The following is a 15,831-nucleotide window of genomic DNA, read 5'->3' on the forward strand; positions in this document are numbered from 1 at the left end:
GTCTTTCGTCATGTGTAGCTTGGCCCTCAGTTCCCATTAGTCATGTGGAGATTTTATTTATTTGTTGAAAATGTTTATAAGCCCGACTTTCTTCCAACAAGGTTGGAGCCAAAGGGGATAACCGACACAAACCAAGAAAACACTAATAAATTGCCAAGCCAACCAAAATCAACACCAGCAAACAGAATACAAATAAATAAGCAACAACGTAGTAATTGTTCTAGTAATATTACTGCCCCAGGACAGATTACCAATAAACATAATTGTCCTTATCTCATACACCTGACTCATCTTACTCTCCCCAAAAGGCCATTCTAGATAACTCTGTTTTCCAGCCAGCAAGCTGGGAACGTTCCTCATCTCTGGCAGGAGACTGCATAGTAAAGAGGTAGTGCTAAAAAGGTCTGTGCAGAACAGAGAACAGATCTTAGAGAGGGAAGGTAGCTGCCTTATGCCAAGTCAGACCCTTGGTGTGTGTGTGTTACGTGCCATCAAGTTGCCTCCTATGGTGACCCCATGAATGAAAGACCTCCAGAACGTCCTATCATTAACAGACTTGCTCAGGTCTTGCAAACTGGAGGACGTGGCTTCTTTTATTGAGTCAAGCCATCTTGTTTTAGGTCTTCCTCTTTTCCTACTCCCTTCTACTTTCCCTAGTATTACTGACTTTTCTGTAGAACATTGTCTTCTCCTGATGTGGCCAAAGTACGATAGCCATAGTCTTGTCATTTTAGCTTCTAGGGAGCGCCACATTTCAAATGAATCCATTTTCTTCCTGTCAGCTTTCTTCACTGTCCAGCTTTCACATCCATACATGGTAATGGGGAATACCATAGTTTGGATTATCTTGATTTTGGTCCCCAGAGAGACATCTTTTATCTTGAAGGATCTTCTCTAGCTCCCTCACAGCTGTTCTTCCCAGTCTTTTTTTTTTATTTCTTCATTGCAGTCTCCCTTTTGGTTGATGATTGAGCCAAAAGGGAGACTTATACCAAGGGTCTGATATACCTTCAGACCCTTGGTATATCAAGGTAAACATTGTCTTCCTTGACTGGCAGCAACTTTCCAGTGAAAGACCATTAATATCACTTGCCACCTGATCGGGGAGATGTCAGGGATTCAACCTGGGACCTTTTGCATACAAACTAAGGGGCCTACCCCTGAGCTACACACTCTTCTCCTTAATTGCTGCACAGAATGGTGCTGGCACACCGATTCATACGAGGAATAAATGATATTCAGCGCTACAGAGCTGACGAAGGATTTTAAGACAAGATTCAGGTCCAGTAGCACCTTAAAGACCAACTAAATTGCCAGGGTATGAGCATTTGAGAAGGAAGCTCTGACTCTCGAAAGCTCATACCCTAGAAATATAGTTGGTCTTTACGGTGCTACTAGATCTCAATCTTGCTCTTCTGCTACAGACCAACACGGCTACCCACCTGAAACTGATATATGTGAGGTGGTCTCAATATGTATATGGGCTAATATTGATGCTAATAATGCTATGGCTAATAATAATAGTAACACCAGATTTGGTCAAGTTAAATGTTGACAAGGTGTAGGGTTCCCAACCTTCCAATAGGGCATGAAATTCTCCTGGAATTACAACGAATCTGCTGCTTTGGTGGGTGCACTCTGTGGCATTGTAACCTGCCGACACTCCTCCCCTCTTCGAACCCCACCCTTCCCTGGCTCCACCCCTAAACATCCACCTGGCAACTGTAAGACATCTCCTTGTTTAGAATTAAGAACAGTTCCACAAAGAGGCTCGCTCTCCCTAAGAAAACTTCCTCAACCTTCTGTCTCGCTCTTGGTGTGACCAACAAGAGCCACAAAGACGATAACTGATTTCTAAGAGTCCCCATTTGTTTGTCTGTTGTGGTTTTTCATTTTCCCTGGGAGGGAAAAGCTCCACTGACATCCCACAACTCTTCAGCCCTCTGCCTCTTTCCAGAGAAGCCAGGCAACAGGCTCCATTACCAGACCTGTGTCCAACTGTCCATTGTGAGAACACAAAGGGACCTCTTTACCTTGCCAGCCCGTTTCGCTTTTCACTGCTTTTCCAGATTCTGGGGCTGCTGTCGATGGATTTCCTCGTCACAGCAAACCACCACGCTGCCCCTCCTTTCTGCTCCAATGAAACTGAAGTTCTTCAGTGCAGGTAATGCAGGCACAGGGCTTTTAAAATATCTACAGGGGGGAAAGTACAAGGTTTGGTTTGTTTGAGCCCAGAATTTTAGAACCCACCTCTCCACCCAATGAAGCTGCCTTAACCTGAATCAGTTCTTTGGTCTGCTGAAATCAGTGTTGCCTGCTCAGACTGGCAGCAGCTCTCCAAGGTCTCAGGTGGAGGTATTTCACATTACCTGCTTCTCTAGCCTTTAAATGGGAGATTCTGGGGATTGAACCTGGGACCTTCTGCATGCTAAGCAGATGCTCTACCCATTGAGCCACGGTTCTTCCCCAACCTGGGGATGCCCTTGAAGAAAATGTCATGTGCGGTGAGGCTTTCAGATTATAGCCTGCAGCCTCTTTAAGTGGCAAATGACACCAAATTCGCTGATTTAATCAGCAGTACTGTATCCTAGAACAACGCTGCTTTAGATACTGGAGAGATCAGAGCCCACAAAACAGGCTTGCCTCTTCTCCCTTATTTCGAGGAACTGTCCCTTATCCTACTATATAAAAGAGTAAGCATGTACCAGACGACTCACTTCCTACTCTGGTGTGCCACCAGAGGGCACTGCCATGGAGGGAAGCCCAGGCGAGACAACCTGTCACTCTAGAGAGTGCACCGTGGTGGGAAGCCCAGGCCAAGATCAGGAGGGGAGCAGGTGGCAATGCCTGCCCCCTCCGACTTCACCCAGCTGGGATCAGGATGGAAGAGGTGGCAATACCCACCCCCTGCCTTAAACTGGCTGGGATCAGGAGCAGAGCAGGCGCAATACCGGCTCCCTCTTCATCCAGCTGGGATCAGGAGCAGAGCAGGTGGCAATGCCCGCCCCCTTCACCTGGCCAGAATAAGGCGAGGAGCAGGTGGCAATGACTGCCACTCCTTCATGTAGATGGGATCAGGTGTGAAGCAGGTGGCAATGCCCACCCCCGCCTTCACCTGGCTGGAATCAGGCATGGAGAAGGTGGCAATGCCTGTCACCCACCTTCACCCACCTGGGATCAGGAGTTGAGCAGGTGGCAATGCCTGTCCCCCACCATCACCCAGATGAGGCAATACCACCCCCTGCTTTCACTTGGATGGGATCAGGTGTGGAGCAGGAGGCAAAGCCCACCCTCCCTTCACTCGGGCAGGATCCAGCATGGAGCAGACGGCAATGTTGGCCGCCACTTCATCCGGCCGTTGTCAGACACAGCGCCCATTGCAATGCCCCCCCCCTTCACCCTGCCAGAATCAGGCACAGAGCAGATGACAATGCCTGCCCCCCTTCACCTGGCTGGGATCAGGAGTGAAGGAAGTGGCAATGACCCCCCCCCTCCACCTTCATCCAGCCAGGATCAGTCACGGAGGCCTAAAATTTGCCACCCCCAAATTTCCTTATGTGGTTGGGCCACCATTACCATTATCATACCTATCCACATTACAGAATGTGCAAGTCAGCAGTGTGCTACTGGTGCATATTCAATGTACAGCCAAAGCATTAAATACAGATACCGCCTAAGGGTACCAGAACCCCCTTCCGGGGAAATTTCTTTGCATCACCCAAACTGTACTACTGGGAAGCCACTGGAGATGTGTCTTTCTTTCCTTCTGCAGAACCCAACCAGTAATTTTCTTTTCTCCTCTTCTTCACAGCATTTGAGCAGGCTTTATCTTGCTACAGCAGTAATAAAAAACAAATCATCTCCTCTCCCCCTTTAAAGAAAGCCAGTAATTGGCATTATGATGTAAAAGTCCCTGGCATTAATTATAAATAAATGTTAGATGGGCTATAATAATAGCTTGAATTTATTGCGCTATCTTGCACGCCGCTGCGTAAACCAGAGGGGCTGTCAGTTTGATACATGTCGGACGCCCAGAAAGTGTGAGTCCTGCAGTTTGTGCTTTACTACCTATTAAAATGAATCTGTAAGTAGTAATAAAGCAAACAATTACTTAGCAGGGGAAAAAAAACAAACTCTTCAGCTTTAATAAACTGATGACTTTGTGTGTGCGCGCACGCCTGCGCCCATGTGCCGTTTGGATTGGTTTAGCACAACCCCGTTTTCTGAGAATAGGAGATTTCCAGCTATGAGCTGAGTATGGGTTGCAGCTCTTAAGAACCGGAATTCTTCTGTCTAGGCAGACTCTCTTAGTCATGGGGTAGAGCCCAAAGATGCCCTGATGGTGGGGCCCAGCAGTTTCAACAGTTCTAGAGGGAGGGATGCAAAAGTTGATATGAAGCTCAATCCTCGAAACATTTTCTCAGAAGCAAATCTTAAGTCATAATGTTCAAGCAAGCACGCCTAGAGTTGTGGCCTTAACTTTTGAACCAGGGAGGTGTTCTTTTTTTTTTTCAAAGTTGTAAATGATGCATTTTATTTTTTTCAGTTTTAAATAAAGTTTATTAAAACAGAGGAAAAATTGTACAATACCAGCTTAAATACAACATATATCAGAAGTTAGAAATCAAAACATCGAAAGACGCTAAATATTAAAGTGGACACAAGAATTACTAAGTAAGTGAAGCACAATGGGTCAATTAAATTTACAATCATGGATAGAACTACAGCTAACAATAAATCTACTTCATAAAGCAGGAACTGTTTGGGGTGGGTGAAGTGGGATGTTGCCTTATTTCTTGCTATAAAGTCAATTATAGGTTGCCACGTTTCAGCAAAATCAGAGATATATTGGTCTAACTCGATCTTCTTGTGCTGATCTAGAATTCTCTCCATTACAAATATGTACCATATCTTCTTGTTCCAATCAGATAACAAAGGGAGTTTACTGCTCTTCCAAGCTGCCACAATGACTAAGCAGGCTATGAGGCAGGAAGTTGAATCCACTGAATGTTTTTATTTACATATTTCATTTATACCCCACTTTTCTTCTCACTGTGGGTCCAAAGTGGCTTACGTCATTCTCCTCTCCTCCATTTTATCCTCACAACAACACTGTGAGGTGGGTCAGGCTGAGAGTGTGTGACTGGCCCAGGGTCACCCAACTGCTATGGCAAAGTGGGGATTTGAACCTGGGACTCCCAGATCCTAACGAAAACATCACACTGGCTGTCCACTACAGGGTAACCAGCCAAAGCAAAATGGGACAATAAAAGCAGTGGGAAATGGGCATGGGCATTGGCAAAGGAAAGGAAGAAGCATTAGGGAATCTTCATTTCATCCTGATTGAGCTCTCTGTCCGACTGTGTGCCGGTCTCAGGGCTGGCACCAAAAATGAGGCAGTGAGGTGGGCACTGCGGGGCCGGACAGGGCGCTGGAGGGAGTGCCAGGGGAGGAGCCGCGTGCCACGGAGCTGGCATGCCTGGCCCACAGCTGCTGCTGCAGCTGGCCAGCCCCGTGCCGCCACCGCCGCCACATGCCCCCGGCCGGGCACAGCAGCCACGGGCCAGGCACAGCAGGCAGCTGGGGCAGCGTGCGGACCGTGGGCAGCCTCCTTGCGACAGCCAATGGGCCCGGCTTTGCTGCATGACATCATCACGCAGTCCGAGGGTGCACGCATGGGAGGGTGGCTGCAGGTGCCAGAAACCCTGGCACCAGCAGTGGCTGGTCTGAATGGCCTACAAAGGCGGCAAATGTTGAAAAACCACAGGAAGTATTGTCAGCAGGCATGCTTCTACTTCCCGACAAAGTAGTCCCCGGCACGACTTAGGTGCCACACATTCACACATGCAGGGGAAAGAGGTGGCAGAATGTAAAAGGGGTAAAATGGACTGTACCATTTCAGATTGTGCTTTGTACTCTCCTTCAAGCCCAAAACACCCAGCAAACAGAAAACTAGCACAGCAGGGGGAAAGCTACCTACTCTCTTTGCTTGCCGTTCTGGCTTTCTATCTGCAGGGAGTTTGTAATCGTAACATAGGTGACCATTCTATAATACGATCCTCTGCCATTCTCCTGATGTGGCACATTCCATTCTACTACCCTGGCAATTTACACCTTTGCTTATGCAAATCAGGCCGGTGTGCCAACAGGTATAGGAAGCCGTACAAGGTTCCTCTGGAAATGCCACTTTTTTTTCGGACTGCGTGACAAGACCCTGAGACACGTGAAGGGGAGGAACGTGGATCGAATTAGGCCTGGCTTGCCCCAGCCGGTCATTCAACAAAGCACAAGGAAACAATTTCGGCTGGAACACAAGAGCAATGTGCTCGGCAGCTGCCAGGGGCACAGGGGAGGACAAGTGGAATGTCTGTGGCTGCCAAGAGGACAGAAAAACAAAGAAAACAAGGGCGGGTTGGGGGGGGGAGTGGAGGACAAAACGGGGAAAGGAAGGGAAGACAGAACAGTTTTCAAAACTTCTCAAGAGCAGGAGTTGTTATTTCAAGAGTAAAAGGACAAAACAGGTGGAAAGTTAAGAGAACACGAATGAATGGCTTGGCAAACAGTTCTAAACAAACACACTTGACTTTCTTAAGAACTGGGGTAGGGTAGCTGCTAAAAGATGGAACCCTGAAGCGGGAGTTGCCTAATGCAAGTCTTGCCTTGGCTGGCGTTTCAGGTGCATGCTAGCACATCACCCTGACACATTGATTTTACAGTGTTGGGGGATGCTGGAACCGGAAGGTCCGTCGCCTGAAACTCTCCCACCTTGGGCTTGCAACCTCACTACCTAGGTCTTTCTGGAGAGAATAGCAGCTATTCAACTAACCTAGCTGGTCCATGCAAGAGATTGAGATGGGAATGAGGTGGCAAAGGTTGCAGAATGGACTGCTCCACTCTGAACCACACGAGTTCTCTTGCAGCAATGAAAGGTTCACATAGAAAGTCAGCCAGTGTTGTGTAGTGGTTAGAGTGCTGGATTAGGATTTAGAGGACCCTGGTTTGAATCCCTGCTCTGCCATCGAAGCTCGCTGGGTGATCTTGGGCTGTTCACATTCTCTCAGCCTAACCTACCTCGCAAGGCTGTTGTGGAGATAAAACGGAGGAGTGGAGAATGATGTAAGTCCACTGGGGAATAAGGTGGGGAATAAAGAAAGTAAAAATAAATAGAAAGCTCCATGCACACTGACAACTTGCAATGCAGGGAGAAAAGTTCTAGCCTTAGCAAAGAAGGGATCCAAAACCCATTCCCGCAGTTACTATGACACATGATGCTAAAAGCCATTAGCTTTCTTAGACTTTGTATTTTGGATGCTTTTCTGGGGTTTAGAAGAAGAGCTAAACCATCATTTGGCACTAATAAAGGCTGGACCTTGTCTGGAGCCCCGTGGCGCAGAGAGGTAAGCTGCAGTACCGCAGCCCAAACTCTGCTCACAACCTCAGTTTGATCTAGAGATGGGCATGAACCACAAAAAAAACCGAACCGTGCGGTTCGTGGGTTTCTACGAACCAGGAACCACGAACTCCCATGAACTGGGGCAAGTTCGCGAACCAGTTCGTGGTTCATGGGGTTTAAATGCCCCTTTCCAGCTGCTTAGCTGCAGTGAAAGGGGCATTTGATTGTTTAAAGGGCCCTTTCCTGCCACTTGCAAACGGCAGGGCCCTTTAAACAGCCCCCCAGCCACAGCCCCACACTTACCTTGATTCATGGCTCCAGCTGCTCTGCTGGCCTGCAGCCTCCTCCCCCTTCTCCTGTGAGGGGCGGGAAGGCCTGCAGAGTGACAGAGGAGGCCAAAAACAGCCTTCCCACCTGCTGTGGCATTTGAGGGGCTGGGGCTGGGGTTAGTGGGGTTTAAACGTCCTTGCTGCTTGCAAGTGGCAGGTCCCTTTAAATTATCAGCTGGCGGGAGGCGAGGAGGGGATCCCCCCCCTGCTACGTGCTGGCTCATAGTTTAATGGGACCTGCTGCTTGCAAGGGGCAGGAAAAGTTTAAATGGCCGTTTCCTCGGGGAAATGGCCATTTAAACTGCTTTTAATATGAACCAAAAAAACCAGTAGACCAGTTCGTGGAAATGAGCTTCCACGAACCACTGGTTTGCGAACCACAAACTGGCCTGGTTTGTGGGGTTTTTTGGGTCATATTCAGGTTCATGCCCATCTCTAGTTTGATCTTGGTGGAAGCCGGGTTCAGGTAGCCGGCTCAAGGTTGACTCAGCCTTCCATCCTTCCAAGGTCAGTAAAATGAGTATCCAGTTTCCTGTCAATAAAGTGTAGAGATGACTGGGGAAGGCGATGGCAAACCACCCCGTAAAAAGTCTGCCAAGAAAACGTCGTGATGCAGCGTCCCCCCATGGGTCAGTAATGACTCGATGCTTGCTCAGGGGGCTACCTTTACCTTAAAGGCTGGACCTTGTCTATTGTCCATTCCCAATCTCTCTCATCTTCCTGTCCCAGTAAGGTTTGTACATGCCTGGCAAAACAGGATTATAAACCAAAAGCAAATGAGGGCTTTGTGGTTGTGGTTTGCTGTCTAAGCACAAACTTTAACATGCCTGTTCAGATTTAACAAAGTTAAAACGAGAGTTCCCTCTGAAAAACAAAACTCAAGGAACAAACAAATTCAGGCGCATTATGTGAGGCAGAATTGGGTCTACCCAACTCAGGATTGTTCTCACAGTGCCAGATAATGGTTCGGCATTATCTCTAAACTAAACCACGGAGAGTCCCTCTACACGAGACGCAGGGGTGCATGTCTGTCAAGTGTCGGGAGATGCAATGTTAGCCAGGAAGCATAGCTTTGAAAGACCGAGCCGGCGGAGATTGCTCCAGACAGATTCTCTCACAGCACTTCGCTGCCTCTGGCATTCTGGACTGTCTCCTTTTTGGAGCTTTTACCCTGCCACCCTTGCTGCTTAAAACTTTGCATTAACCAAGCCATGGCAGGGCAAAGGCTCTAGAAGGGGTGGCAGTGGAGGGCTATGAGAGAATCTGTCCCCTCCGGAGTGATCTCTGCCAGCTCTTTCAAAACTATGCTTCCCAACTAACATTGCATCTCACACAACATGTGAAGAACATGTGTTAAAAGTATTATGTAGAGAGACTCTCATATTTTCCTTGCTTTACCGGTTTCAGCCATAATACCGATCTAGATAAAAGCTATTTCCAAGAATGAGTCCCAGTTTAGTGCAGGTCTCCCAAAGCTTATTGAACCTTTGGGCACTTTTGGAATATCACAAGTAGGTTTTATGTGCCGTCCCATAACAAAATACCTCTCAAGGGGTCCAACCACAAAATGTTGTGTTTCCATAAAATTTAGGAAGTTCCAAACCAAGCATCATCCAACAATGACAATAGCTGTTTCATAATGGGCACTCTGTCTAGGGCTAAAGTGACACCTCGTAGGCTGTTCAGAGGCACTTCCTAGTTGATAAAGCGCAAAAAGTCACAATTGACCTTTGGTTTTTGGGAAGAAGCAACTGGGCTCCAGGAAACATGGTGGAAGATATGATCAGAACTATGTTGAAGGCCACTGCGCTATTTTGACCAGATGAAGACACGGATAGAAAAGGCCAGATGGTTCTAAGGGCCAAACTACAAGTGACGAATGACGCAGGTTGGACACTTGTCAGCTTCCCTCAAGTTTTGATGGGAAATGTAGGCAGCTTGGCAGAATGTTGGACAAGTGACAGTTGAAAAGTCCATTGGACAGCAGACGGAGAGCCAAGCTGCAAGACCAGGATGCCTACATTTCCCATCAAAACTTGAGGGAAGCTGACGAGTGTCCAACCTGTGTCTTTTGTCACCTGTAGCTTGGCCCTAAGTTAGCTCCCACCAAAATTTATGGAGGAGAGTAACAGCAAATGCTAGAAGTTTTGCATACAAAGGCAAACTACATTTCCAATGAAGTCCTTGGGATATACAGCCCCTTCCTTCCACACACATTTATCTTAATCGTGAACACTTGCTAGTATTATGTAGGAAAGGTAGGCATTATTGTTTAAGTAGCCAGTTAATCGATAGCATTCATCCACTATTTAAATATTGTTTTAGTTCACGCCTCAGAAAGTGGCCCCAATTAAAGGCTAATCCGAAACGCATAAACACACAGAGTGGAAGTTTTGACTACATCAGTCAAGACGCGGGGGAAAATAAATATTTCATTGTGCTTTCCTCTCCCTCTCTCTCCCCATTTTATCTTCACATCAAATGGCAGGGAGGGGAAAACATGTCAGTATCTAATTATGTATGAATTTATACAGGATTTTTAAATCCAGGGGATTTTGCCAGATCTTATTTCAGAGTGGAATCTGAAAACACAAAATGAAGAAACATTCTCTTTGCATCCTTTTGAACATTACAACAATCTAGGAAGGAAAGTTGCCAAGATACTCTGGTCTGACAGAGCCAAAAGCACTTTAGATTTAACTCAGGAAAAGGATTTGGGAGCTCACGGCTTTGTATTCCTTTCTCTCATACCCAGAGCTTTTGAATGCTGCATATTCCATCATTTATTACATTTCCAAATATGAAAAAGTTATCCATTCCGTTTTAAAGAGGAGCATCAGCCATATGAGAGAGGATGCCGCAAGGATAAAGGCTGAAAGACGGAACCAAAGTAATCCACAGGTATTTCCACATAGGAAAGCTATTCTTGGGAGCACCAAGCAAAGGACAGTTAAAAAAAGTTATTTCGTTTTTATCTATCATTTTTATGTATCTTTTAAAAAGTTTCATAGTTCAAGGAAGCATCAGTTCTTGCATAATCCAGTCTCCTGTTGACTGTACGGTTGGCAGCATAAACTGTTACAGACGTGGGTGAAATGAAATGACATTACATCTCAAATTCAAAGTCAAATTCACAGCTACAGGGACCGAATCCTTCATCTCCAGGAACACATTCACTGATGATTAACATCCATTAAATAAATAGGACTGGGGTGGTGTAGACAAGACTGCAACTGCATGGAAACCGGCATGTGAATGTAATTTGTGGTGAAAAATGGAAGTGATGTCATGACATGGGGGAGGCGTTTTAAGATTTGCCAAAAACTCTATGGTTAAACCATAGAGTTTATGGCAAATCCTAGAGCAATGCCCCTGGCAACATGATATCACTTATGGTTTTTGCCGTAAGTGATATCCCCCATTTCCTTTAGCTTTTCTCCCTCCATCTTTTGAGGTGCGGTCAAGATTGCCATCCCTAGAAACTGTATATGCCAGGCAGCTGTATTTGGCCTGATGGTCAAACATACAACCTCTGAACATAATGTACTGAGGCTGTATATGCAACATCTAGTTCACAAAGATCAAAACCACATTCTCTAGACATTTGGTTAACAACAGTGGCCCGTATCCAGCCACACAGTTCTTCAGATAAACCTTCTTCCACACGTGGAAGGAGGGGTGGCAAATTTAGCCGATCCTCCCCTCCCACAGCAGAGCTCCTCAGTGCCCCCTATCTCGTTCCTGAGAGTGTGCTGACCCCAAAGAACAACATTTCAGAGGAACTCAGTGGACTGCAGCAAGAGGGAGAAGTGCAAAAGTCCTACTTTACTAGGGTTGCCTGCCCTACATTCATGATCCCCCATTTCAAGGGCAGGCCCCGGAGTATCATGGACATTGTGATGTCACTTCTGGTTGAGCAGGCAAACAAAATTCAAGTCCAGTAACAGAATTTTCCAGGGTATAAGCTTTCCTGAGTCAAAGCTCACATCATCAGATAGGTATCTAACAGAGATACAAGAAGGTATCCAATGGAGCGAGCTTTGACTCATGAAAGCTTAAACCCTGCAAAAAGTTGTTGGCCTTCAAGGTACTTACTGGACTCAAATTTTGTTCTACTACAGACTGCCACTGTTAGTCTCCCAGCAGGGGTCGCCATAAGCCAGCTATGACTTGACAGCTCTCTCCACCACCACTACATACTAACATAGCTCTCCAATTGAAACTGCGTTTGAGCAGGTGAAACGCCATAGAGATTTGGGAAATTCCACAAAGATTCAGAAAGTTCCTATAGTGTCAGTTACGCTGAGACGTCACCTGCTCAACTGGAAGTGACATCACAACGTTGCACCGACACCCTTTTTTTTCAATTCCCAGGCATGTAGGGGGAGAATTCAGATCAGGACCACGGGGCAGGGGCTTGAGTTTTCCCCGTGTGCCATTTTCCCAAGCTAAAACATCCACAGAGAGCCACTATCAGACCTATTAAGGAAAATTATATTTGCTATAAGCTCCACATAAGTTTTCCCAGAGAGTAAACAGCAGCTCTACGGGGCCTACTCCAGGTTGTGAAAACAGTACAAGGGGAGAAGGTTTATGCCCCTGAGCACCACGGTCCAGGTCTGAATTGGACCCACACATACCTGGGAATCCAGTTCTGACTACAGAACCCACAGCACATGTCTGGTTGCAAAGACTTGGAGGTGATCCAAGGAAGATGCAAGGATATCGAGGCAGAGAACAGGAAGGCTCCCATGCATTCCATAAATGTTTAAAATAAAACATTCCATAAATGTTTAAAATAGTATTGTTCAGGAGGGCGTTTCTATAAAATACTAGGGCTGTATTATCACAACGGTTCAGGAAGGGGCTGTGGACTATACTATAGTGCATAGTATGTATTATCTGGCTGCTGCCTATATTATCTTGCTCTTACTGCATGTTTTTTTACTTATGCAATTCCATTTTCTGCATTGTTGAACATATAACGTCTAAGACGTATACGTTTGTTCAGACTTTTGTAATCCTAGTCCTACCATAACGCTTGTTAGACGATTCTTCCTATTGATTGTATTGACTTAGGACCAAACTAGACGTGCAGGCTTTTCCCCAGAGCCACATAGCAGCTGTGCGGAATGCTGTTAAAAAAAATAAAGGGGAGCCCAAACAGGCTTGGTAATCTGCCTTCAGGGGAAGAAGGGCTCCTGCCTCCCCCCCAAGCCATTTTCCCACACCATAATAGCACCGAGGGGGGGGGAGTTATTGTCCCATTTTTGCTGCTCCACGTGCACAGAATTTTCCACGTGGAGCAGCAAATAAGGAGAAATAACCTGATCTCGTCAGATCTCAGGGCCAAGCTACAAGTGACGAATGACACTTGAAAGGCAAGTGTATTTCTCCCTGTTCACTTGCCCTCCACTCAATCCACTTGCCGTTCAAGTGTCATTCGTCACTTGTAGCTTGGCCCTAAGAAGCTAAGCAAAGTCAGCCTTGTTTAGTAACTGGATGGGAGACCTCCAATGAAGACGAGGGTCGCAGAGGCAGGCAATAGCAAACCACCTCTGTTAAGTCTCTTTTCATGAAAACCACACCAGGAGTCGCCATAAATCAGTTATGACTTGAGGGCAGTATTCACCACCAACTTTCCCCTAGTATTATTTTGGTGCAGGAAAACGGCCTGAGGGGGAAGGCAGGAGTTCTTTCTCCCCCCGTGGTGATGTCCTGTGCCCATTTGAGTTCTCCTTTATTTTTTAACAGCCGTTCTCTGCAGCTGCTGTGTGGCTGTGGGGAACCCAAGTTGGATCAGGGGAATCCGGACACAACTCTTTAAAAACCTACATGTCTAGTTTGGCCCTAACACTCTGTAATCTGCCTGGCATCTCAGTGAGAAATGCAGACTATAAATAATATAAATAAAAACTGTATCATTCTCTGTTGTACACCTAATCAAAGGGATTCCGATAGCAAAAATAGCTGGTATTTCTCCACCCTTTGAATACTTAATTATGGGCAGTTGGGATTTGAATCCAGGATGAACGAAGACTCTTCCAAGCAAGTCAAAGATGAATCAAAGAGCGACCAAACACAAAGCGCTGATAATTCTGTCTGGGGTTTGCATTCTCAAGGGTAGAAGATTTCTCGGAGCTTCTCAGAATTTTCCTCCAGGCCAAATTGGCTGGTGATCCTGGAGGGTTTTTTTTTTTTTGGTCTTCCTCTGTGCATAATGCAGGGGTCACTGGGGGAGGTGAGGAGGGAGGTAACTGAATTTCTGCACTGTGCAGAGGTTGGACGAGATGGTCCTTGGTGTAACTTCCACCTCTATATTTCCATGAGTCTCTCCAAACGAGACATCTTACACGAGGATGTTCAAGTGTAGGGAGATGGATCGTTAGCCAGAAAGTGTAGTTTAAAAAGACAGAGGCAAGGCACTGTCAATTTCATCTCTCTACACGGGGGTAGTTTAAAAACACACAGAAGATGGAGATCACTCCACAGAGGTTTTGTTAATTTCATCTTTGCCTCCTGGAAGGCTCTATCAATTTCACCTCCTCTTCCCAGAAGTGAAGATAAAATTGAAAAAAACTCTGAGGAGCGATCTCCACCGGCTCTGTCTTTTTAAACTATCCTCCTCTAGAGAGGTGAAATTAACAGAGCCTCTGGCTCTGTCTTTTAAAACTACGCTTCCCGGCTAATATTGTGTCTCCCTTCACTTGAGCATCCCCGTGTAAGATGTCTCGTGTAGAGAGACTCGTTTCCTTCCTTTCAAGATCCTTCTTCATATATTAGAAATACAGGCGAGTCTACAACCTTTTCCTCACGTTCATGCTCTTTACAGCCCCGTCTACATGCAAAAGAGGGCGTCTGTATCAAGTCCTCCTGTATCTCCGCCTATGTTAAGGAGATGCACTGCGAAATAGATTTAATCAATTCAGCGCTACCTCAACGTTGACAAGATGATCCATCACCTTGGCTTAGAGAGTGATACTGTGTGGAAAGAATGAGCCCAGCAGCTGATAGGAATGCAATTCATCATCAAAAATTAATCAGGGTATTAATTAAGCACTGTATCCTATTTAAGTACACACTGGTGTGAGGTTTCCACTTTCCGATGACAAGGAAACAGAGGGAAAGAAGATCCAGCCAACATAGATACACACCTCCTGCCCTCGGTGAAAGAGGATTAATCAGCCTCATCAAAGCACACAAACGAAATCGATACTTTATGCAGATCAGCAAAAGCCAGCAGTAACATTTGCCCTGGATTGTGCTCATTCAGGCTGCAGAGGGAGGGAGGGGTGTAGAGTGGAGCTTTGCAGAAAACAGTCCTTGCTTGCAGAAAGCTAGCAGGTGAGGGGAAAGGCTGAACCCATCTTCTCAGCCTGCTTGCTTCTTTTCATTTCTGGGATGGGTAAAAACAGGAGGAATTCAGAGTTTATTTTGCTTGTCTTTTCTTGGGTATTAGGGTAGTGTATTAATAAGATCTTAAAGACAGCTAGCGGGGTGTATTGGTTAAAGTGTCATACTAGGATCTGGGAGACCTGGGTTCGAATCCCCGCTCTCCCATGGAAGGTCACTGGGTCACCTGGAGCCAGTCTCGCTCTCTCAGATTAACCTACTTCACAAGGTTGTTGAGAGGATAACATGGAGGGGAGGAAAATGATGTAAGCCACTTCGCATCCCAAATAGGGAGAAAGGTGGAGTATAAATGAGGTGCAATCCTAAGCAAAGTTACTCCAGTCTAAGCCCATTGAAAACAATAGTCTTAGACTGGAGTAACTCTGTTTAGGATTGCATGGTAAATGATTCATTGCTCCTCTTGAACTTTTTGGACTGAGAAATTGAATTAATCTGGAGATTCAATGGGGAAATGCTCTCTATCTGCCTTAAAACAACCCCCTTTATCACATACTCATCCCAAAGAGCTCAGGTCAGCAAACATAGCTCCTCTTATCCAATTTTAGTCTCACAACAACCCTTCAAGGTAGATTAGGACGAGAGCGAGAATGACTGTCCAAAGAGAACAGGCAGAGCTACTGGACTCTTTACTATTTTGCAACTACAGACTGACACGGCTAACTCCTCTGGATCAAAGAGAACATGAGCTTTATGGTT

At 46.1% G+C, this 15,831-nt stretch overlaps 1 protein-coding gene across 2 annotated transcripts in view; it reads right to left on the reverse strand.

The window, feature by feature from the left end:
- The window catches only part of ST3GAL1 (ST3 beta-galactoside alpha-2,3-sialyltransferase 1), a 138,949-nt gene that overhangs the window by 45,091 nt on the left and 78,027 nt on the right, over positions 1 to 15,831 (reverse strand). For both annotated transcript variants that reach the window (XM_054984474.1, XM_054984475.1), the window contains one exon: positions 2,034 to 2,193. The gene's annotated coding sequence lies outside the window, so the exon portion shown is untranslated. The remainder of the gene's footprint in view (positions 1 to 2,033; positions 2,194 to 15,831) is intronic.

Source organism: Eublepharis macularius, chromosome 7 (assembly GCF_028583425.1).
Source record: "Eublepharis macularius isolate TG4126 chromosome 7, MPM_Emac_v1.0, whole genome shotgun sequence".
NCBI classification, from domain to species: domain Eukaryota; kingdom Metazoa; phylum Chordata; class Lepidosauria; order Squamata; family Eublepharidae; genus Eublepharis; species Eublepharis macularius.